This window comes from Hemiscyllium ocellatum, unplaced genomic scaffold (assembly GCF_020745735.1).
Source record: "Hemiscyllium ocellatum isolate sHemOce1 unplaced genomic scaffold, sHemOce1.pat.X.cur. scaffold_1034_pat_ctg1, whole genome shotgun sequence".
Lineage (NCBI taxonomy): Eukaryota > Metazoa > Chordata > Chondrichthyes > Orectolobiformes > Hemiscylliidae > Hemiscyllium > Hemiscyllium ocellatum.
Genome location: NW_026867648.1, coordinates 66723 through 88984, shown reverse-complemented (window position 1 = coordinate 88984; position 22262 = coordinate 66723). Strand labels below are relative to the sequence as shown.

The 22262-nt window shown below is 44.8% G+C and overlaps 12 non-coding genes across 12 annotated transcripts; all 12 read right to left on the bottom strand.

The window, feature by feature from the left end:
* Positions 1-550: 550 nt before the first annotated feature.
* trnar-ucg (transfer RNA arginine (anticodon UCG)) lies at positions 551-623 on the bottom strand. Its single transcript has one exon. It is a non-coding gene; the product is annotated as a tRNA-Arg (tRNA).
* Positions 624-2703: 2080 nt separating this feature from the next.
* On the bottom strand, positions 2704-2785 carry trnas-aga (transfer RNA serine (anticodon AGA)). The gene has a single exon. It is a non-coding gene; the product is annotated as a tRNA-Ser (tRNA).
* Positions 2786-4175: 1390 nt separating this feature from the next.
* On the bottom strand, positions 4176-4248 carry trnar-ucg (transfer RNA arginine (anticodon UCG)). The gene has a single exon. It is a non-coding gene; the product is annotated as a tRNA-Arg (tRNA).
* Positions 4249-6328: 2080 nt separating this feature from the next.
* trnas-aga (transfer RNA serine (anticodon AGA)) lies at positions 6329-6410 on the bottom strand. Its single transcript has one exon. It is a non-coding gene; the product is annotated as a tRNA-Ser (tRNA).
* Positions 6411-7800: 1390 nt separating this feature from the next.
* On the bottom strand, positions 7801-7873 carry trnar-ucg (transfer RNA arginine (anticodon UCG)). Its single transcript has one exon. It is a non-coding gene; the product is annotated as a tRNA-Arg (tRNA).
* A 2080-nt stretch (positions 7874-9953) lies between these two features.
* On the bottom strand, positions 9954-10035 carry trnas-aga (transfer RNA serine (anticodon AGA)). The gene has a single exon. It is a non-coding gene; the product is annotated as a tRNA-Ser (tRNA).
* A 1390-nt stretch (positions 10036-11425) lies between these two features.
* On the bottom strand, positions 11426-11498 carry trnar-ucg (transfer RNA arginine (anticodon UCG)). Its single transcript has one exon. It is a non-coding gene; the product is annotated as a tRNA-Arg (tRNA).
* A 2080-nt stretch (positions 11499-13578) lies between these two features.
* Positions 13579-13660, bottom strand: trnas-aga (transfer RNA serine (anticodon AGA)). The gene has a single exon. It is a non-coding gene; the product is annotated as a tRNA-Ser (tRNA).
* A 1390-nt stretch (positions 13661-15050) lies between these two features.
* Positions 15051-15123, bottom strand: trnar-ucg (transfer RNA arginine (anticodon UCG)). Its single transcript has one exon. It is a non-coding gene; the product is annotated as a tRNA-Arg (tRNA).
* Positions 15124-17203: 2080 nt separating this feature from the next.
* On the bottom strand, positions 17204-17285 carry trnas-aga (transfer RNA serine (anticodon AGA)). The gene has a single exon. It is a non-coding gene; the product is annotated as a tRNA-Ser (tRNA).
* A 1390-nt stretch (positions 17286-18675) lies between these two features.
* On the bottom strand, positions 18676-18748 carry trnar-ucg (transfer RNA arginine (anticodon UCG)). Its single transcript has one exon. It is a non-coding gene; the product is annotated as a tRNA-Arg (tRNA).
* Positions 18749-20828: 2080 nt separating this feature from the next.
* trnas-aga (transfer RNA serine (anticodon AGA)) lies at positions 20829-20910 on the bottom strand. The gene has a single exon. It is a non-coding gene; the product is annotated as a tRNA-Ser (tRNA).
* Between the last annotated feature and the right edge of the window lie 1352 nt (positions 20911-22262).

Here is a 22262-nt window from a genome sequence, read left to right as displayed (position 1 = left end):
CGGGAATAGGATCCGGGCCACGGTGCTTAGAGTAACGAAACCTCACAAGTAAATAACAAGACAAGGCGATAGGTACTATCGTATTTGGTCGAAATAAAAGCCCCTTTCTGAACATTTTCGTTGCAGATTATTTTCAACTTGTCTTCGAAGATTTACAAAGTGGGAAAAGGCCATTCTGCCCATTGTGCATTGCGGCTAATCAGAGAACCATCTATTCAAGTCGCAGTTTCCAACTTTGGCTCAAAGTCTTGTGTATTCTAATGTTTCCAGGGCAAGTGTCAATGAGGTTATCCTGTGTTCTTAAATGGCACAATAATGGGACAGAAGTATGACATTTTCACAACGAATTGTAACTCTTTTGAGGAGCTCATGCTCATTTCCACCCACAGAGGGAGACACCCGAGACTGACAGAAGTGTCCGTTGTGGTGAGGTGAAATTTGAAATGGACAATAGAACAAACACAAGTTCTAACTGCAGAAGCGCCATCCCGACCAGGACTTCATTGGGGAGCGTCAACACGGACCACGGTTAAAGTGAGACGTTCCCCCACGAGCCAGGTAGGACTCGAACCTACAATCTTCTGATCCGAAGTCAGACGCGTTATCCATTACGCCACTGGCCCAAATGTAACGTCACACGCTGGCAGCATGTCGATATGTAATGTGATTGATTATCACGGAATCAGAATTAAAAAGGTGAGCAAGCAGCGAAGATAATCGCCAACACAGCTTCACTTGGAAGCTTCCAATTTCTGAAGCAGTGCCTTTCACTGGCAAAGGAGAAACATTTGTCCTCAGCTGCCTGCTTCAGGGTCGGCTCCTCCTCTGCTGGAAGTTTCCATCGTTTTATTCACAGTCACGACGCGATTTCATGATTCACTGCAGTGAAAAAGTGTCATGGTGTCGTCCAAGCAAGACCCTGCAGAAACTCAGCGAGAGATCTCGGGTCATTTCGAGCTCAGGGTGTGGAATAAGACGAGATGCGTGACAGCTGTTATTGACGCCGCCACTTCACTGCCAATTAGCGGCTCAAAACGAGCCGTTGTGAGCATCAGCTTGATTTGTACCTTCCTGCAGTGCATTTGCTAAACAACATCAGATAGATCCCATCCGGCGCAGGGATTTTTTCACACTCTATTTTCACACTCTGCAGTATTTCTAATAACTCTTCCTTGTGAACCTCGATCTCTTCTCAGTCTAGACGCAATTGTCTCTATATCTTCCTCGCCAACATTTTCATTTTCTGTAGCAAATACTGTCGAACACTGTTTACGTAGTGCTTCCCCTATCTCCTCTGACTCCACACACAACTTCCCACTATTATCCTTGACTGTCCCAAAGCTAACTCTCGTCATTCTTTTATTCCTGACATACCTATGGAAAGCCTTAGGTTAACCAATGGAAAGCCTTAGCTTAACGCTGATCATATCCGCCAACAACTTCTCATGTCTCCTCCTGACTCTTCTCAGCTCTCTTTTTAGGTCTTTTCTGACATCGTTGTAACCCTCGAGCGCTCCAACTGAGTTTTCACGTTTTGTCCTAACAGAAGACTTCTTGTTCTTCTTGACCAGGGATTCCTCTTCCTTAGTAAACCACGGCTCACGCGTTCTATATCTTCCTCACTGTCTGACAGGTACATACTTATCTAGGACACACAGGAGCTTTTCCTTGAATAAGCTCCACATTTTTAATGTGCTCAGCCCCTGCTGTTTCCTACACCATTCTACGCTTCCTAAATCCTACCTCATTGCATCGTAATAAGCTCCTCATTGCAAAGTGCTCACCTACTTCCAAATCTAAAACCTGGCCAGGCTCGTTACCCACTATTAAATCTAAAGTGGCTTCGTCCCTTGAAGGCCTGTCTACATACTGTGTCAGGAAGCCCTCCTGCCCACACTGGACAAAATGTGACCCATCTATAGTAGTCGTACTGCAGTGATCCCAGTCAATATTTGGATATTGTCTTGAGTGTTCCAGAGTTTTTCATTGTCCCAGAATCCAGATGAAGTTTGTATTCCTCACGTACGGGAGCGAGAATTCTTTCAATGTCTCAGATGAGTTCCTGTCCCGAGAACATCAGAGTCAATGTCCCGTCCTCTACTCGGTCCGAGATTTCACACTTCTTCATTCTCCTCTGATTCCATTTCCCAAAGAGTTTCTCAAGATTTCCAAAGCTGGATCCTAGATTATATGGTTTGCTTCCTAAACATATTTCCAACTGCCAATTGACAATATTTTCACAGTATCTCTTCACAACTCTCTGGCTTGCACCATGTCCAGGCATGAGAAGTCCCGTTTGGTGGAGAGATTCCCGAGGCTGGTGAGTTTCACTTTGGAACAAAGGCGGTTAAGTGGCAATTTCCTGCGATTGTTTGTAATGATGGGAGAGGGAGCGGTGGGGAACGAGCACTTTGACGTGCAGGAAGAAGTGTTGCCACTGATCAGAGTCAGTGAACAGAGGACTGGGATTAAAGGAATCAAAGGAAAAGCAGCAATTCCGCTCAGGACGTTCAATAACAACTGCTGAAACCCGACGTGACGAGCAGGGTATCTGGAAAGAGAAACAGGGATAACGTTTTAGATGTGGAACATTTCTGATGAAGAACTCGAGTTTCCCAAGTCTCATCAAATGACCGGCCTGGTTTTCAAAGCAGGTTTCCTGAACTTTGACCGAAAATTGCTCCAATAGGAAGGCATTCAGAACGTAGTCAGCAGGATTCGAACCTGCGTGGGGAAACCCCAATGGATTTCTAATCCATCGCCTTAACCACTCGGCCATGACTACAGACGAGACCTGTCACCGCACTGAAAGCTGTCGCTGACGTGATGGGCTCAAGGCTTCCATCTCCTTTCATACCTTTGCTGTCATTTGGAAGCTGCTGGACACCAATGTAAAAGAACAAAAGCACAAAGTTCGGAAAAGATATTTACAGCCAAACTTAGTCAAAATTATTTTTTGAAAGGAAAATCGCACTTGGCAATTTGCTAGATCTCTTTGAGAACATGACCAACAGAGCTTATCAAGGGCGCTATTGATCTGAGTGTTCTTGGACGAGAAACAATCAAACGTTGTGACATATTCTGGCGAACGAAATGGTCTTTCCTCATGGTTACAATGAAAGAGATGGTTCCCAATAAAAGACAGGGATTAAGTCGTATCTAGATATATTTCAATGTGATAAGATTCTTTTTCCGTCCCCAATTACCCCAGAGATGGATGGGGTGAGTTAATTTTCTTCACTCTTCAGCTCCTCAGCATGGAGGAACAGACATGAAACCGCTAGAGATGGAGTTGTTGAGTTGGGAACCAGCGACACTGAAGAAACTAAGTAAAAGTGAGGACTGCAGATGCTGGAAACCAGATTTTAGATCAGAGTGATGCTGGAAAAGCACAGTCGGTAAGGCAGCATCCGAGGAGCAGCAAAGTCGACGTTTCTGTTGCCAGGCTTGATGTGTTCCGCAAACTATTTTCGTTTTTGGCTCAGATTTCCAGCAACTGCAGCTGTTTGTTTTATGTTAACCTTCATAATGTTTTGGACAAAACCAATGACCTGTTTGCATCGGAAAATCCGCAGAAGTACTGGTACACCAATATGTTTGCTGAACAAGACAACCGTTCCGTGAGCGGGAATAGGATCCGGGCCACGGTGCTTAGAGTAACGAAACCTCACAAGTAAATAACAAGACAAGGCGATAGGTACTATCGTATTTGGTCGAAATAAAAGCCCCTTTCTGAACATTTTCGTTGCAGATTATTTTCAACTTGTCTTCGAAGATTTACAAAGTGGGAAAAGGCCATTCTGCCCATTGTGCATTGCGGCTAATCAGAGAACCATCTATTCAAGTCGCAGTTTCCAACTTTGGCTCAAAGTCTTGTGTATTCTAATGTTTCCAGGGCAAGTGTCAATGAGGTTATCCTGTGTTCTTAAATGGCACAATAATGGGACAGAAGTATGACATTTTCACAACGAATTGTAACTCTTTTGAGGAGCTCATGCTCATTTCCACCCACAGAGGGAGACACCCGAGACTGACAGAAGTGTCCGTTGTGGTGAGGTGAAATTTGAAATGGACAATAGAACAAACACAAGTTCTAACTGCAGAAGCGCCATCCCGACCAGGACTTCATTGGGGAGCGTCAACACGGACCACGGTTAAAGTGAGACGTTCCCCCACGAGCCAGGTAGGACTCGAACCTACAATCTTCTGATCCGAAGTCAGACGCGTTATCCATTACGCCACTGGCCCAAATGTAACGTCACACGCTGGCAGCATGTCGATATGTAATGTGATTGATTATCACGGAATCAGAATTAAAAAGGTGAGCAAGCAGCGAAGATAATCGCCAACACAGCTTCACTTGGAAGCTTCCAATTTCTGAAGCAGTGCCTTTCACTGGCAAAGGAGAAACATTTGTCCTCAGCTGCCTGCTTCAGGGTCGGCTCCTCCTCTGCTGGAAGTTTCCATCGTTTTATTCACAGTCACGACGCGATTTCATGATTCACTGCAGTGAAAAAGTGTCATGGTGTCGTCCAAGCAAGACCCTGCAGAAACTCAGCGAGAGATCTCGGGTCATTTCGAGCTCAGGGTGTGGAATAAGACGAGATGCGTGACAGCTGTTATTGACGCCGCCACTTCACTGCCAATTAGCGGCTCAAAACGAGCCGTTGTGAGCATCAGCTTGATTTGTACCTTCCTGCAGTGCATTTGCTAAACAACATCAGATAGATCCCATCCGGCGCAGGGATTTTTTCACACTCTATTTTCACACTCTGCAGTATTTCTAATAACTCTTCCTTGTGAACCTCGATCTCTTCTCAGTCTAGACGCAATTGTCTCTATATCTTCCTCGCCAACATTTTCATTTTCTGTAGCAAATACTGTCGAACACTGTTTACGTAGTGCTTCCCCTATCTCCTCTGACTCCACACACAACTTCCCACTATTATCCTTGACTGTCCCAAAGCTAACTCTCGTCATTCTTTTATTCCTGACATACCTATGGAAAGCCTTAGGTTAACCAATGGAAAGCCTTAGCTTAACGCTGATCATATCCGCCAACAACTTCTCATGTCTCCTCCTGACTCTTCTCAGCTCTCTTTTTAGGTCTTTTCTGACATCGTTGTAACCCTCGAGCGCTCCAACTGAGTTTTCACGTTTTGTCCTAACAGAAGACTTCTTGTTCTTCTTGACCAGGGATTCCTCTTCCTTAGTAAACCACGGCTCACGCGTTCTATATCTTCCTCACTGTCTGACAGGTACATACTTATCTAGGACACACAGGAGCTTTTCCTTGAATAAGCTCCACATTTTTAATGTGCTCAGCCCCTGCTGTTTCCTACACCATTCTACGCTTCCTAAATCCTACCTCATTGCATCGTAATAAGCTCCTCATTGCAAAGTGCTCACCTACTTCCAAATCTAAAACCTGGCCAGGCTCGTTACCCACTATTAAATCTAAAGTGGCTTCGTCCCTTGAAGGCCTGTCTACATACTGTGTCAGGAAGCCCTCCTGCCCACACTGGACAAAATGTGACCCATCTATAGTAGTCGTACTGCAGTGATCCCAGTCAATATTTGGATATTGTCTTGAGTGTTCCAGAGTTTTTCATTGTCCCAGAATCCAGATGAAGTTTGTATTCCTCACGTACGGGAGCGAGAATTCTTTCAATGTCTCAGATGAGTTCCTGTCCCGAGAACATCAGAGTCAATGTCCCGTCCTCTACTCGGTCCGAGATTTCACACTTCTTCATTCTCCTCTGATTCCATTTCCCAAAGAGTTTCTCAAGATTTCCAAAGCTGGATCCTAGATTATATGGTTTGCTTCCTAAACATATTTCCAACTGCCAATTGACAATATTTTCACAGTATCTCTTCACAACTCTCTGGCTTGCACCATGTCCAGGCATGAGAAGTCCCGTTTGGTGGAGAGATTCCCGAGGCTGGTGAGTTTCACTTTGGAACAAAGGCGGTTAAGTGGCAATTTCCTGCGATTGTTTGTAATGATGGGAGAGGGAGCGGTGGGGAACGAGCACTTTGACGTGCAGGAAGAAGTGTTGCCACTGATCAGAGTCAGTGAACAGAGGACTGGGATTAAAGGAATCAAAGGAAAAGCAGCAATTCCGCTCAGGACGTTCAATAACAACTGCTGAAACCCGACGTGACGAGCAGGGTATCTGGAAAGAGAAACAGGGATAACGTTTTAGATGTGGAACATTTCTGATGAAGAACTCGAGTTTCCCAAGTCTCATCAAATGACCGGCCTGGTTTTCAAAGCAGGTTTCCTGAACTTTGACCGAAAATTGCTCCAATAGGAAGGCATTCAGAACGTAGTCAGCAGGATTCGAACCTGCGTGGGGAAACCCCAATGGATTTCTAATCCATCGCCTTAACCACTCGGCCATGACTACAGACGAGACCTGTCACCGCACTGAAAGCTGTCGCTGACGTGATGGGCTCAAGGCTTCCATCTCCTTTCATACCTTTGCTGTCATTTGGAAGCTGCTGGACACCAATGTAAAAGAACAAAAGCACAAAGTTCGGAAAAGATATTTACAGCCAAACTTAGTCAAAATTATTTTTTGAAAGGAAAATCGCACTTGGCAATTTGCTAGATCTCTTTGAGAACATGACCAACAGAGCTTATCAAGGGCGCTATTGATCTGAGTGTTCTTGGACGAGAAACAATCAAACGTTGTGACATATTCTGGCGAACGAAATGGTCTTTCCTCATGGTTACAATGAAAGAGATGGTTCCCAATAAAAGACAGGGATTAAGTCGTATCTAGATATATTTCAATGTGATAAGATTCTTTTTCCGTCCCCAATTACCCCAGAGATGGATGGGGTGAGTTAATTTTCTTCACTCTTCAGCTCCTCAGCATGGAGGAACAGACATGAAACCGCTAGAGATGGAGTTGTTGAGTTGGGAACCAGCGACACTGAAGAAACTAAGTAAAAGTGAGGACTGCAGATGCTGGAAACCAGATTTTAGATCAGAGTGATGCTGGAAAAGCACAGTCGGTAAGGCAGCATCCGAGGAGCAGCAAAGTCGACGTTTCTGTTGCCAGGCTTGATGTGTTCCGCAAACTATTTTCGTTTTTGGCTCAGATTTCCAGCAACTGCGGCTGTTTGTTTTATGTTAACCTTCATAATGTTTTGGACAAAACCAATGACCTGTTTGCATCGGAAAATCCGCAGAAGTACTGGTACACCAATATGTTTGCTGAACAAGACAACCGTTCCGTGAGCGGGAATAGGATCCGGGCCACGGTGCTTAGAGTAACGAAACCTCACAAGTAAATAACAAGACAAGGCGATAGGTACTATCGTATTTGGTCGAAATAAAAGCCCCTTTCTGAACATTTTCGTTGCAGATTATTTTCAACTTGTCTTCGAAGATTTACAAAGTGGGAAAAGGCCATTCTGCCCATTGTGCATTGCGGCTAATCAGAGAACCATCTATTCAAGTCGCAGTTTCCAACTTTGGCTCAAAGTCTTGTGTATTCTAATGTTTCCAGGGCAAGTGTCAATGAGGTTATCCTGTGTTCTTAAATGGCACAATAATGGGACAGAAGTATGACATTTTCACAACGAATTGTAACTCTTTTGAGGAGCTCATGCTCATTTCCACCCACAGAGGGAGACACCCGAGACTGACAGAAGTGTCCGTTGTGGTGAGGTGAAATTTGAAATGGACAATAGAACAAACACAAGTTCTAACTGCAGAAGCGCCATCCCGACCAGGACTTCATTGGGGAGCGTCAACACGGACCACGGTTAAAGTGAGACGTTCCCCCACGAGCCAGGTAGGACTCGAACCTACAATCTTCTGATCCGAAGTCAGACGCGTTATCCATTACGCCACTGGCCCAAATGTAACGTCACACGCTGGCAGCATGTCGATATGTAATGTGATTGATTATCACGGAATCAGAATTAAAAAGGTGAGCAAGCAGCGAAGATAATCGCCAACACAGCTTCACTTGGAAGCTTCCAATTTCTGAAGCAGTGCCTTTCACTGGCAAAGGAGAAACATTTGTCCTCAGCTGCCTGCTTCAGGGTCGGCTCCTCCTCTGCTGGAAGTTTCCATCGTTTTATTCACAGTCACGACGCGATTTCATGATTCACTGCAGTGAAAAAGTGTCATGGTGTCGTCCAAGCAAGACCCTGCAGAAACTCAGCGAGAGATCTCGGGTCATTTCGAGCTCAGGGTGTGGAATAAGACGAGATGCGTGACAGCTGTTATTGACGCCGCCACTTCACTGCCAATTAGCGGCTCAAAACGAGCCGTTGTGAGCATCAGCTTGATTTGTACCTTCCTGCAGTGCATTTGCTAAACAACATCAGATAGATCCCATCCGGCGCAGGGATTTTTTCACACTCTATTTTCACACTCTGCAGTATTTCTAATAACTCTTCCTTGTGAACCTCGATCTCTTCTCAGTCTAGACGCAATTGTCTCTATATCTTCCTCGCCAACATTTTCATTTTCTGTAGCAAATACTGTCGAACACTGTTTACGTAGTGCTTCCCCTATCTCCTCTGACTCCACACACAACTTCCCACTATTATCCTTGACTGTCCCAAAGCTAACTCTCGTCATTCTTTTATTCCTGACATACCTATGGAAAGCCTTAGGTTAACCAATGGAAAGCCTTAGCTTAACGCTGATCATATCCGCCAACAACTTCTCATGTCTCCTCCTGACTCTTCTCAGCTCTCTTTTTAGGTCTTTTCTGACATCGTTGTAACCCTCGAGCGCTCCAACTGAGTTTTCACGTTTTGTCCTAACAGAAGACTTCTTGTTCTTCTTGACCAGGGATTCCTCTTCCTTAGTAAACCACGGCTCACGCGTTCTATATCTTCCTCACTGTCTGACAGGTACATACTTATCTAGGACACACAGGAGCTTTTCCTTGAATAAGCTCCACATTTTTAATGTGCTCAGCCCCTGCTGTTTCCTACACCATTCTACGCTTCCTAAATCCTACCTCATTGCATCGTAATAAGCTCCTCATTGCAAAGTGCTCACCTACTTCCAAATCTAAAACCTGGCCAGGCTCGTTACCCACTATTAAATCTAAAGTGGCTTCGTCCCTTGAAGGCCTGTCTACATACTGTGTCAGGAAGCCCTCCTGCCCACACTGGACAAAATGTGACCCATCTATAGTAGTCGTACTGCAGTGATCCCAGTCAATATTTGGATATTGTCTTGAGTGTTCCAGAGTTTTTCATTGTCCCAGAATCCAGATGAAGTTTGTATTCCTCACGTACGGGAGCGAGAATTCTTTCAATGTCTCAGATGAGTTCCTGTCCCGAGAACATCAGAGTCAATGTCCCGTCCTCTACTCGGTCCGAGATTTCACACTTCTTCATTCTCCTCTGATTCCATTTCCCAAAGAGTTTCTCAAGATTTCCAAAGCTGGATCCTAGATTATATGGTTTGCTTCCTAAACATATTTCCAACTGCCAATTGACAATATTTTCACAGTATCTCTTCACAACTCTCTGGCTTGCACCATGTCCAGGCATGAGAAGTCCCGTTTGGTGGAGAGATTCCCGAGGCTGGTGAGTTTCACTTTGGAACAAAGGCGGTTAAGTGGCAATTTCCTGCGATTGTTTGTAATGATGGGAGAGGGAGCGGTGGGGAACGAGCACTTTGACGTGCAGGAAGAAGTGTTGCCACTGATCAGAGTCAGTGAACAGAGGACTGGGATTAAAGGAATCAAAGGAAAAGCAGCAATTCCGCTCAGGACGTTCAATAACAACTGCTGAAACCCGACGTGACGAGCAGGGTATCTGGAAAGAGAAACAGGGATAACGTTTTAGATGTGGAACATTTCTGATGAAGAACTCGAGTTTCCCAAGTCTCATCAAATGACCGGCCTGGTTTTCAAAGCAGGTTTCCTGAACTTTGACCGAAAATTGCTCCAATAGGAAGGCATTCAGAACGTAGTCAGCAGGATTCGAACCTGCGTGGGGAAACCCCAATGGATTTCTAATCCATCGCCTTAACCACTCGGCCATGACTACAGACGAGACCTGTCACCGCACTGAAAGCTGTCGCTGACGTGATGGGCTCAAGGCTTCCATCTCCTTTCATACCTTTGCTGTCATTTGGAAGCTGCTGGACACCAATGTAAAAGAACAAAAGCACAAAGTTCGGAAAAGATATTTACAGCCAAACTTAGTCAAAATTATTTTTTGAAAGGAAAATCGCACTTGGCAATTTGCTAGATCTCTTTGAGAACATGACCAACAGAGCTTATCAAGGGCGCTATTGATCTGAGTGTTCTTGGACGAGAAACAATCAAACGTTGTGACATATTCTGGCGAACGAAATGGTCTTTCCTCATGGTTACAATGAAAGAGATGGTTCCCAATAAAAGACAGGGATTAAGTCGTATCTAGATATATTTCAATGTGATAAGATTCTTTTTCCGTCCCCAATTACCCCAGAGATGGATGGGGTGAGTTAATTTTCTTCACTCTTCAGCTCCTCAGCATGGAGGAACAGACATGAAACCGCTAGAGATGGAGTTGTTGAGTTGGGAACCAGCGACACTGAAGAAACTAAGTAAAAGTGAGGACTGCAGATGCTGGAAACCAGATTTTAGATCAGAGTGATGCTGGAAAAGCACAGTCGGTAAGGCAGCATCCGAGGAGCAGCAAAGTCGACGTTTCTGTTGCCAGGCTTGATGTGTTCCGCAAACTATTTTCGTTTTTGGCTCAGATTTCCAGCAACTGCAGCTGTTTGTTTTATGTTAACCTTCATAATGTTTTGGACAAAACCAATGACCTGTTTGCATCGGAAAATCCGCAGAAGTACTGGTACACCAATATGTTTGCTGAACAAGACAACCGTTCCGTGAGCGGGAATAGGATCCGGGCCACGGTGCTTAGAGTAACGAAACCTCACAAGTAAATAACAAGACAAGGCGATAGGTACTATCGTATTTGGTCGAAATAAAAGCCCCTTTCTGAACATTTTCGTTGCAGATTATTTTCAACTTGTCTTCGAAGATTTACAAAGTGGGAAAAGGCCATTCTGCCCATTGTGCATTGCGGCTAATCAGAGAACCATCTATTCAAGTCGCAGTTTCCAACTTTGGCTCAAAGTCTTGTGTATTCTAATGTTTCCAGGGCAAGTGTCAATGAGGTTATCCTGTGTTCTTAAATGGCACAATAATGGGACAGAAGTATGACATTTTCACAACGAATTGTAACTCTTTTGAGGAGCTCATGCTCATTTCCACCCACAGAGGGAGACACCCGAGACTGACAGAAGTGTCCGTTGTGGTGAGGTGAAATTTGAAATGGACAATAGAACAAACACAAGTTCTAACTGCAGAAGCGCCATCCCGACCAGGACTTCATTGGGGAGCGTCAACACGGACCACGGTTAAAGTGAGACGTTCCCCCACGAGCCAGGTAGGACTCGAACCTACAATCTTCTGATCCGAAGTCAGACGCGTTATCCATTACGCCACTGGCCCAAATGTAACGTCACACGCTGGCAGCATGTCGATATGTAATGTGATTGATTATCACGGAATCAGAATTAAAAAGGTGAGCAAGCAGCGAAGATAATCGCCAACACAGCTTCACTTGGAAGCTTCCAATTTCTGAAGCAGTGCCTTTCACTGGCAAAGGAGAAACATTTGTCCTCAGCTGCCTGCTTCAGGGTCGGCTCCTCCTCTGCTGGAAGTTTCCATCGTTTTATTCACAGTCACGACGCGATTTCATGATTCACTGCAGTGAAAAAGTGTCATGGTGTCGTCCAAGCAAGACCCTGCAGAAACTCAGCGAGAGATCTCGGGTCATTTCGAGCTCAGGGTGTGGAATAAGACGAGATGCGTGACAGCTGTTATTGACGCCGCCACTTCACTGCCAATTAGCGGCTCAAAACGAGCCGTTGTGAGCATCAGCTTGATTTGTACCTTCCTGCAGTGCATTTGCTAAACAACATCAGATAGATCCCATCCGGCGCAGGGATTTTTTCACACTCTATTTTCACACTCTGCAGTATTTCTAATAACTCTTCCTTGTGAACCTCGATCTCTTCTCAGTCTAGACGCAATTGTCTCTATATCTTCCTCGCCAACATTTTCATTTTCTGTAGCAAATACTGTCGAACACTGTTTACGTAGTGCTTCCCCTATCTCCTCTGACTCCACACACAACTTCCCACTATTATCCTTGACTGTCCCAAAGCTAACTCTCGTCATTCTTTTATTCCTGACATACCTATGGAAAGCCTTAGGTTAACCAATGGAAAGCCTTAGCTTAACGCTGATCATATCCGCCAACAACTTCTCATGTCTCCTCCTGACTCTTCTCAGCTCTCTTTTTAGGTCTTTTCTGACATCGTTGTAACCCTCGAGCGCTCCAACTGAGTTTTCACGTTTTGTCCTAACAGAAGACTTCTTGTTCTTCTTGACCAGGGATTCCTCTTCCTTAGTAAACCACGGCTCACGCGTTCTATATCTTCCTCACTGTCTGACAGGTACATACTTATCTAGGACACACAGGAGCTTTTCCTTGAATAAGCTCCACATTTTTAATGTGCTCAGCCCCTGCTGTTTCCTACACCATTCTACGCTTCCTAAATCCTACCTCATTGCATCGTAATAAGCTCCTCATTGCAAAGTGCTCACCTACTTCCAAATCTAAAACCTGGCCAGGCTCGTTACCCACTATTAAATCTAAAGTGGCTTCGTCCCTTGAAGGCCTGTCTACATACTGTGTCAGGAAGCCCTCCTGCCCACACTGGACAAAATGTGACCCATCTATAGTAGTCGTACTGCAGTGATCCCAGTCAATATTTGGATATTGTCTTGAGTGTTCCAGAGTTTTTCATTGTCCCAGAATCCAGATGAAGTTTGTATTCCTCACGTACGGGAGCGAGAATTCTTTCAATGTCTCAGATGAGTTCCTGTCCCGAGAACATCAGAGTCAATGTCCCGTCCTCTACTCGGTCCGAGATTTCACACTTCTTCATTCTCCTCTGATTCCATTTCCCAAAGAGTTTCTCAAGATTTCCAAAGCTGGATCCTAGATTATATGGTTTGCTTCCTAAACATATTTCCAACTGCCAATTGACAATATTTTCACAGTATCTCTTCACAACTCTCTGGCTTGCACCATGTCCAGGCATGAGAAGTCCCGTTTGGTGGAGAGATTCCCGAGGCTGGTGAGTTTCACTTTGGAACAAAGGCGGTTAAGTGGCAATTTCCTGCGATTGTTTGTAATGATGGGAGAGGGAGCGGTGGGGAACGAGCACTTTGACGTGCAGGAAGAAGTGTTGCCACTGATCAGAGTCAGTGAACAGAGGACTGGGATTAAAGGAATCAAAGGAAAAGCAGCAATTCCGCTCAGGACGTTCAATAACAACTGCTGAAACCCGACGTGACGAGCAGGGTATCTGGAAAGAGAAACAGGGATAACGTTTTAGATGTGGAACATTTCTGATGAAGAACTCGAGTTTCCCAAGTCTCATCAAATGACCGGCCTGGTTTTCAAAGCAGGTTTCCTGAACTTTGACCGAAAATTGCTCCAATAGGAAGGCATTCAGAACGTAGTCAGCAGGATTCGAACCTGCGTGGGGAAACCCCAATGGATTTCTAATCCATCGCCTTAACCACTCGGCCATGACTACAGACGAGACCTGTCACCGCACTGAAAGCTGTCGCTGACGTGATGGGCTCAAGGCTTCCATCTCCTTTCATACCTTTGCTGTCATTTGGAAGCTGCTGGACACCAATGTAAAAGAACAAAAGCACAAAGTTCGGAAAAGATATTTACAGCCAAACTTAGTCAAAATTATTTTTTGAAAGGAAAATCGCACTTGGCAATTTGCTAGATCTCTTTGAGAACATGACCAACAGAGCTTATCAAGGGCGCTATTGATCTGAGTGTTCTTGGACGAGAAACAATCAAACGTTGTGACATATTCTGGCGAACGAAATGGTCTTTCCTCATGGTTACAATGAAAGAGATGGTTCCCAATAAAAGACAGGGATTAAGTCGTATCTAGATATATTTCAATGTGATAAGATTCTTTTTCCGTCCCCAATTACCCCAGAGATGGATGGGGTGAGTTAATTTTCTTCACTCTTCAGCTCCTCAGCATGGAGGAACAGACATGAAACCGCTAGAGATGGAGTTGTTGAGTTGGGAACCAGCGACACTGAAGAAACTAAGTAAAAGTGAGGACTGCAGATGCTGGAAACCAGATTTTAGATCAGAGTGATGCTGGAAAAGCACAGTCGGTAAGGCAGCATCCGAGGAGCAGCAAAGTCGACGTTTCTGTTGCCAGGCTTGATGTGTTCCGCAAACTATTTTCGTTTTTGGCTCAGATTTCCAGCAACTGCAGCTGTTTGTTTTATGTTAACCTTCATAATGTTTTGGACAAAACCAATGACCTGTTTGCATCGGAAAATCCGCAGAAGTACTGGTACACCAATATGTTTGCTGAACAAGACAACCGTTCCGTGAGCGGGAATAGGATCCGGGCCACGGTGCTTAGAGTAACGAAACCTCACAAGTAAATAACAAGACAAGGCGATAGGTACTATCGTATTTGGTCGAAATAAAAGCCCCTTTCTGAACATTTTCGTTGCAGATTATTTTCAACTTGTCTTCGAAGATTTACAAAGTGGGAAAAGGCCATTCTGCCCATTGTGCATTGCGGCTAATCAGAGAACCATCTATTCAAGTCGCAGTTTCCAACTTTGGCTCAAAGTCTTGTGTATTCTAATGTTTCCAGGGCAAGTGTCAATGAGGTTATCCTGTGTTCTTAAATGGCACAATAATGGGACAGAAGTATGACATTTTCACAACGAATTGTAACTCTTTTGAGGAGCTCATGCTCATTTCCACCCACAGAGGGAGACACCCGAGACTGACAGAAGTGTCCGTTGTGGTGAGGTGAAATTTGAAATGGACAATAGAACAAACACAAGTTCTAACTGCAGAAGCGCCATCCCGACCAGGACTTCATTGGGGAGCGTCAACACGGACCACGGTTAAAGTGAGACGTTCCCCCACGAGCCAGGTAGGACTCGAACCTACAATCTTCTGATCCGAAGTCAGACGCGTTATCCATTACGCCACTGGCCCAAATGTAACGTCACACGCTGGCAGCATGTCGATATGTAATGTGATTGATTATCACGGAATCAGAATTAAAAAGGTGAGCAAGCAGCGAAGATAATCGCCAACACAGCTTCACTTGGAAGCTTCCAATTTCTGAAGCAGTGCCTTTCACTGGCAAAGGAGAAACATTTGTCCTCAGCTGCCTGCTTCAGGGTCGGCTCCTCCTCTGCTGGAAGTTTCCATCGTTTTATTCACAGTCACGACGCGATTTCATGATTCACTGCAGTGAAAAAGTGTCATGGTGTCGTCCAAGCAAGACCCTGCAGAAACTCAGCGAGAGATCTCGGGTCATTTCGAGCTCAGGGTGTGGAATAAGACGAGATGCGTGACAGCTGTTATTGACGCCGCCACTTCACTGCCAATTAGCGGCTCAAAACGAGCCGTTGTGAGCATCAGCTTGATTTGTACCTTCCTGCAGTGCATTTGCTAAACAACATCAGATAGATCCCATCCGGCGCAGGGATTTTTTCACACTCTATTTTCACACTCTGCAGTATTTCTAATAACTCTTCCTTGTGAACCTCGATCTCTTCTCAGTCTAGACGCAATTGTCTCTATATCTTCCTCGCCAACATTTTCATTTTCTGTAGCAAATACTGTCGAACACTGTTTACGTAGTGCTTCCCCTATCTCCTCTGACTCCACACACAACTTCCCACTATTATCCTTGACTGTCCCAAAGCTAACTCTCGTCATTCTTTTATTCCTGACATACCTATGGAAAGCCTTAGGTTAACCAATGGAAAGCCTTAGCTTAACGCTGATCATATCCGCCAACAACTTCTCATGTCTCCTCCTGACTCTTCTCAGCTCTCTTTTTAGGTCTTTTCTGACATCGTTGTAACCCTCGAGCGCTCCAACTGAGTTTTCACGTTTTGTCCTAACAGAAGACTTCTTGTTCTTCTTGACCAGGGATTCCTCTTCCTTAGTAAACCACGGCTCACGCGTTCTATATCTTCCTCACTGTCTGACAGGTACATACTTATCTAGGACACACAGGAGCTTTTCCTTGAATAAGCTCCACATTTTTAATGTGCTCAGCCCCTGCTGTTTCCTACACCATTCTACGCTTCCTAAATCCTACCTCATTGCATCGTAATAAGCTCCTCATTGCAAAGTGCTCACCTACTTCCAAATCTAAAACCTGGCCAGGCTCGTTACCCACTATTAAATCTAAAGTGGCTTCGTCCCTTGAAGGCCTGTCTACATACTGTGTCAGGAAGCCCTCCTGCCCACACTGGACAAAATGTGACCCATCTATAGTAGTCGTACTGCAGTGATCCCAGTCAATATTTGGATATTGTCTTGAGTGTTCCAGAGTTTTTCATTGTCCCAGAATCCAGATGAAGTTTGTATTCCTCACGTACGGGAGCGAGAATTCTTTCAATGTCTCAGATGAGTTCCTGTCCCGAGAACATCAGAGTCAATGTCCCGTCCTCTACTCGGTCCGAGATTTCACACTTCTTCATTCTCCTCTGATTCCATTTCCCAAAGAGTTTCTCAAGATTTCCAAAGCTGGATCCTAGATTATATGGTTTGCTTCCTAAACATATTTCCAACTGCCAATTGACAATATTTTCACAGTATCTCTTCACAACTCTCTGGCTTGCACCATGTCCAGGCATGAGAAGTCCCGTTTGGTGGAGAGATTCCCGAGGCTGGTGAGTTTCACTTTGGAACAAAGGCGGTTAAGTGGCAATTTCCTGCGATTGTTTGTAATGATGGGAGAGGGAGCGGTGGGGAACGAGCACTTTGACGTGCAGGAAGAAGTGTTGCCACTGATCAGAGTCAGTGAACAGAGGACTGGGATTAAAGGAATCAAAGGAAAAGCAGCAATTCCGCTCAGGACGTTCAATAACAACTGCTGAAACCCGACGTGACGAGCAGGGTATCTGGAAAGAGAAACAGGGATAACGTTTTAGATGTGGAACATTTCTGATGAAGAACTCGAGTTTCCCAAGTCTCATCAAATGACCGGCCTGGTTTTCAAAGCAGGTTTCCTGAACTTTGACCGAAAATTGCTCCAATAGGAAGGCATTCAGAACGTAGTCAGCAGGATTCGAACCTGCGTGGGGAAACCCCAATGGATTTCTAATCCATCGCCTTAACCACTCGGCCATGACTACAGACGAGACCTGTCACCGCACTGAAAGCTGTCGCTGACGTGATGGGCTCAAGGCTTCCATCTCCTTTCATACCTTTGCTGTCATTTGGAAGCTGCTGGACACCAATGTAAAAGAACAAAAGCACAAAGTTCGGAAAAGATATTTACAGCCAAACTTAGTCAAAATTATTTTTTGAAAGGAAAATCGCACTTGGCAATTTGCTAGATCTCTTTGAGAACATGACCAACAGAGCTTATCAAGGGCGCTATTGATCTGAGTGTTCTTGGACGAGAAACAATCAAACGTTGTGACATATTCTGGCGAACGAAATGGTCTTTCCTCATGGTTACAATGAAAGAGATGGTTCCCAATAAAAGACAGGGATTAAGTCGTATCTAGATATATTTCAATGTGATAAGATTCTTTTTCCGTCCCCAATTACCCCAGAGATGGATGGGGTGAGTTAATTTTCTTCACTCTTCAGCTCCTCAGCATGGAGGAACAGACATGAAACCGCTAGAGATGGAGTTGTTGAGTTGGGAACCAGCGACACTGAAGAAACTAAGTAAAAGTGAGGACTGCAGATGCTGGAAACCAGATTTTAGATCAGAGTGATGCTGGAAAAGCACAGTCGGTAAGGCAGCATCCGAGGAGCAGCAAAGTCGACGTTTCTGTTGCCAGGCTTGATGTGTTCCGCAAACTATTTTCGTTTTTGGCTCAGATTTCCAGCAACTGCAGCTGTTTGTTTTATGTTAACCTTCATAATGTTTTGGACAAAACCAATGACCTGTTTGCATCGGAAAATCCGCAGAAGTACTGGTACACCAATATGTTTGCTGAACAAGACAACCGTTCCGTGAGCGGGAATAGGATCCGGGCCACGGTGCTTAGAGTAACGAAACCTCACAAGTAAATAACAAGACAAGGCGATAGGTACTATCGTATTTGGTCGAAATAAAAGCCCCTTTCTGAACATTTTCGTTGCAGATTATTTTCAACTTGTCTTCGAAGATTTACAAAGTGGGAAAAGGCCATTCTGCCCATTGTGCATTGCGGCTAATCAGAGAACCATCTATTCAAGTCGCAGTTTCCAACTTTGGCTCAAAGTCTTGTGTATTCTAATGTTTCCAGGGCAAGTGTCAATGAGGTTATCCTGTGTTCTTAAATGGCACAATAATGGGACAGAAGTATGACATTTTCACAACGAATTGTAACTCTTTTGAGGAGCTCATGCTCATTTCCACCCACAGAGGGAGACACCCGAGACTGACAGAAGTGTCCGTTGTGGTGAGGTGAAATTTGAAATGGACAATAGAACAAACACAAGTTCTAACTGCAGAAGCGCCATCCCGACCAGGACTTCATTGGGGAGCGTCAACACGGACCACGGTTAAAGTGAGACGTTCCCCCACGAGCCAGGTAGGACTCGAACCTACAATCTTCTGATCCGAAGTCAGACGCGTTATCCATTACGCCACTGGCCCAAATGTAACGTCACACGCTGGCAGCATGTCGATATGTAATGTGATTGATTATCACGGAATCAGAATTAAAAAGGTGAGCAAGCAGCGAAGATAATCGCCAACACAGCTTCACTTGGAAGCTTCCAATTTCTGAAGCAGTGCCTTTCACTGGCAAAGGAGAAACATTTGTCCTCAGCTGCCTGCTTCAGGGTCGGCTCCTCCTCTGCTGGAAGTTTCCATCGTTTTATTCACAGTCACGACGCGATTTCATGATTCACTGCAGTGAAAAAGTGTCATGGTGTCGTCCAAGCAAGACCCTGCAGAAACTCAGCGAGAGATCTCGGGTCATTTCGAGCTCAGGGTGTGGAATAAGACGAGATGCGTGACAGCTGTTATTGACGCCGCCACTTCACTGCCAATTAGCGGCTCAAAACGAGCCGTTGTGAGCATCAGCTTGATTTGTACCTTCCTGCAGTGCATTTGCTAAACAACATCAGATAGATCCCATCCGGCGCAGGGATTTTTTCACACTCTATTTTCACACTCTGCAGTATTTCTAATAACTCTTCCTTGTGAACCTCGATCTCTTCTCAGTCTAGACGCAATTGTCTCTATATCTTCCTCGCCAACATTTTCATTTTCTGTAGCAAATACTGTCGAACACTGTTTACGTAGTGCTTCCCCTATCTCCTCTGACTCCACACACAACTTCCCACTATTATCCTTGACTGTCCCAAAGCTAACTCTCGTCATTCTTTTATTCCTGACATACCTATGGAAAGCCTTAGGTTAACCAATGGAAAGCCTTAGCTTAACGCTGATCATATCCGCCAACAACTTCTCATGTCTCCTCCTGACTCTTCTCAGCTCTCTTTTTAGGTCTTTTCTGACATCGTTGTAACCCTCGAGCGCTCCAACTGAGTTTTCACGTTTTGTCCTAACAGAAGACTTCTTGTTCTTCTTGACCAGGGATTCCTCTTCCTTAGTAAACCACGGCTCACGCGTTCTATATCTTCCTCACTGTCTGACAGGTACATACTTATCTAGGACACACAGGAGCTTTTCCTTGAATAAGCTCCACATTTTTAATGTGCTCAGCCCCTGCTGTTTCCTACACCATTCTACGCTTCCTAAATCCTACCTCATTGCATCGTAATAAGCTCCTCATTGCAAAGTGCTCACCTACTTCCAAATCTAAAACCTGGCCAGGCTCGTTACCCACTATTAAATCTAAAGTGGCTTCGTCCCTTGAAGGCCTGTCTACATACTGTGTCAGGAAGCCCTCCTGCCCACACTGGACAAAATGTGACCCATCTATAGTAGTCGTACTGCAGTGATCCCAGTCAATATTTGGATATTGTCTTGAGTGTTCCAGAGTTTTTCATTGTCCCAGAATCCAGATGAAGTTTGTATTCCTCACGTACGGGAGCGAGAATTCTTTCAATGTCTCAGATGAGTTCCTGTCCCGAGAACATCAGAGTCAATGTCCCGTCCTCTACTCGGTCCGAGATTTCACACTTCTTCATTCTCCTCTGATTCCATTTCCCAAAGAGTTTCTCAAGATTTCCAAAGCTGGATCCTAGATTATATGGTTTGCTTCCTAAACATATTTCCAACTGCCAATTGACAATATTTTCACAGTATCTCTTCACAACTCTCTGGCTTGCACCATGTCCAGGCATGAGAAGTCCCGTTTGGTGGAGAGATTCCCGAGGCTGGTGAGTTTCACTTTGGAACAAAGGCGGTTAAGTGGCAATTTCCTGCGATTGTTTGTAATGATGGGAGAGGGAGCGGTGGGGAACGAGCACTTTGACGTGCAGGAAGAAGTGTTGCCACTGATCAGAGTCAGTGAACAGAGGACTGGGATTAAAGGAATCAAAGGAAAAGCAGCAATTCCGCTCAGGACGTTCAATAACAACTGCTGAAACCCGACGTGACGAGCAGGGTATCTGGAAAGAGAAACAGGGATAACGTTTTAGATGTGGAACATTTCTGATGAAGAACTCGAGTTTCCCAAGTCTCATCAAATGACCGGCCTGGTTTTCAAAGCAGGTTTCCTGAACTTTGACCGAAAATTGCTCCAATAGGAAGGCATTCAGAACGTAGTCAGCAGGATTCGAACCTGCGTGGGGAAACCCCAATGGATTTCTAATCCATCGCCTTAACCACTCGGCCATGACTACAGACGAGTCCTGTCACCTCACTGAAAGCTGTCGCTGACGTGATGGGCTCAAGGCTTCCATCTCCTTTCATACCTTTGCTGTCATTTGGAAGCTGCTGGACACCAATGTAAAAGAACAAAAGCACAAAGTTCGGAAAAGATATTTACAGCCAAACTTAGTCAAAATTATTTTTTGAAAGGAAAATCGCACTTGGCAATTTGCTAGATCTCTTTGAGAACATGACCAACAGAGCTTATCAAGGGCGCTATTGATCTGAGTGTTCTTGGACGAGAAACAATCAAACGTTGTGACATATTCTGGCGAACGAAATGGTCTTTCCTCATGGTTACAATGAAAGAGATGGTTCCCAATAAAAGACAGGGATTAAGTCGTATCTAGATATATTTCAATGTGATAAGATTCTTTTTCCGTCCCCAATTACCCCAGAGATGGATGGGGTGAGTTAATTTTCTTCACTCTTCAGCTCCTCAGCATGGAGGAACAGACATGAAACCGCTAGAGATGGAGTTGTTGAGTTGGGAACCAGCGACACTGAAGAAACTAAGTAAAAGTGAGGACTGCAGATGCTGGAAACCAGATTTTAGATCAGAGTGATGCTGGAAAAGCACAGTCGGTAAGGCAGCATCCGAGGAGCAGCAAAGTCGACGTTTCTGTTGCCAGGCTTGATGTGTTCCGCAAACTATTTTCGTTTTTGGCTCAGATTTCCAGCAACTGCAGCTGTTTGTTTTATGTTAACCTTCATAATGTTTTGGACAAAACCAATGACCTGTTTGCATCGGAAAATCCGCAGAAGTACTGGTACACCAATATGTTTGCTGAACAAGACAACCGTTCCGTGAGCGGGAATAGGATCCGGGCCACGGTGCTTAGAGTAACGAAACCTCACAAGTAAATAACAAGACAAGGCGATAGGTACTATCGTATTTGGTCGAAATAAAAGCCCCTTTCTGAACATTTTCGTTGCAGATTATTTTCAACTTGTCTTCGAAGATTTACAAAGTGGGAAAAGGCCATTCTGCCCATTGTGCATTGCGGCTAATCAGAGAACCATCTATTCAAGTCGCAGTTTCCAACTTTGGCTCAAAGTCTTGTGTATTCTAATGTTTCCAGGGCAAGTGTCAATGAGGTTATCCTGTGTTCTTAAATGGCACAATAATGGGACAGAAGTATGACATTTTCACAACGAATTGTAACTCTTTTGAGGAGCTCATGCTCATTTCCACCCACAGAGGGAGACACCCGAGACTGACAGAAGTGTCCGTTGTGGTGAGGTGAAATTTGAAATGGACAATAGAACAAACACAAGTTCTAACTGCAGAAGCGCCATCCCGACAAGGACTTCATTGGGGAGC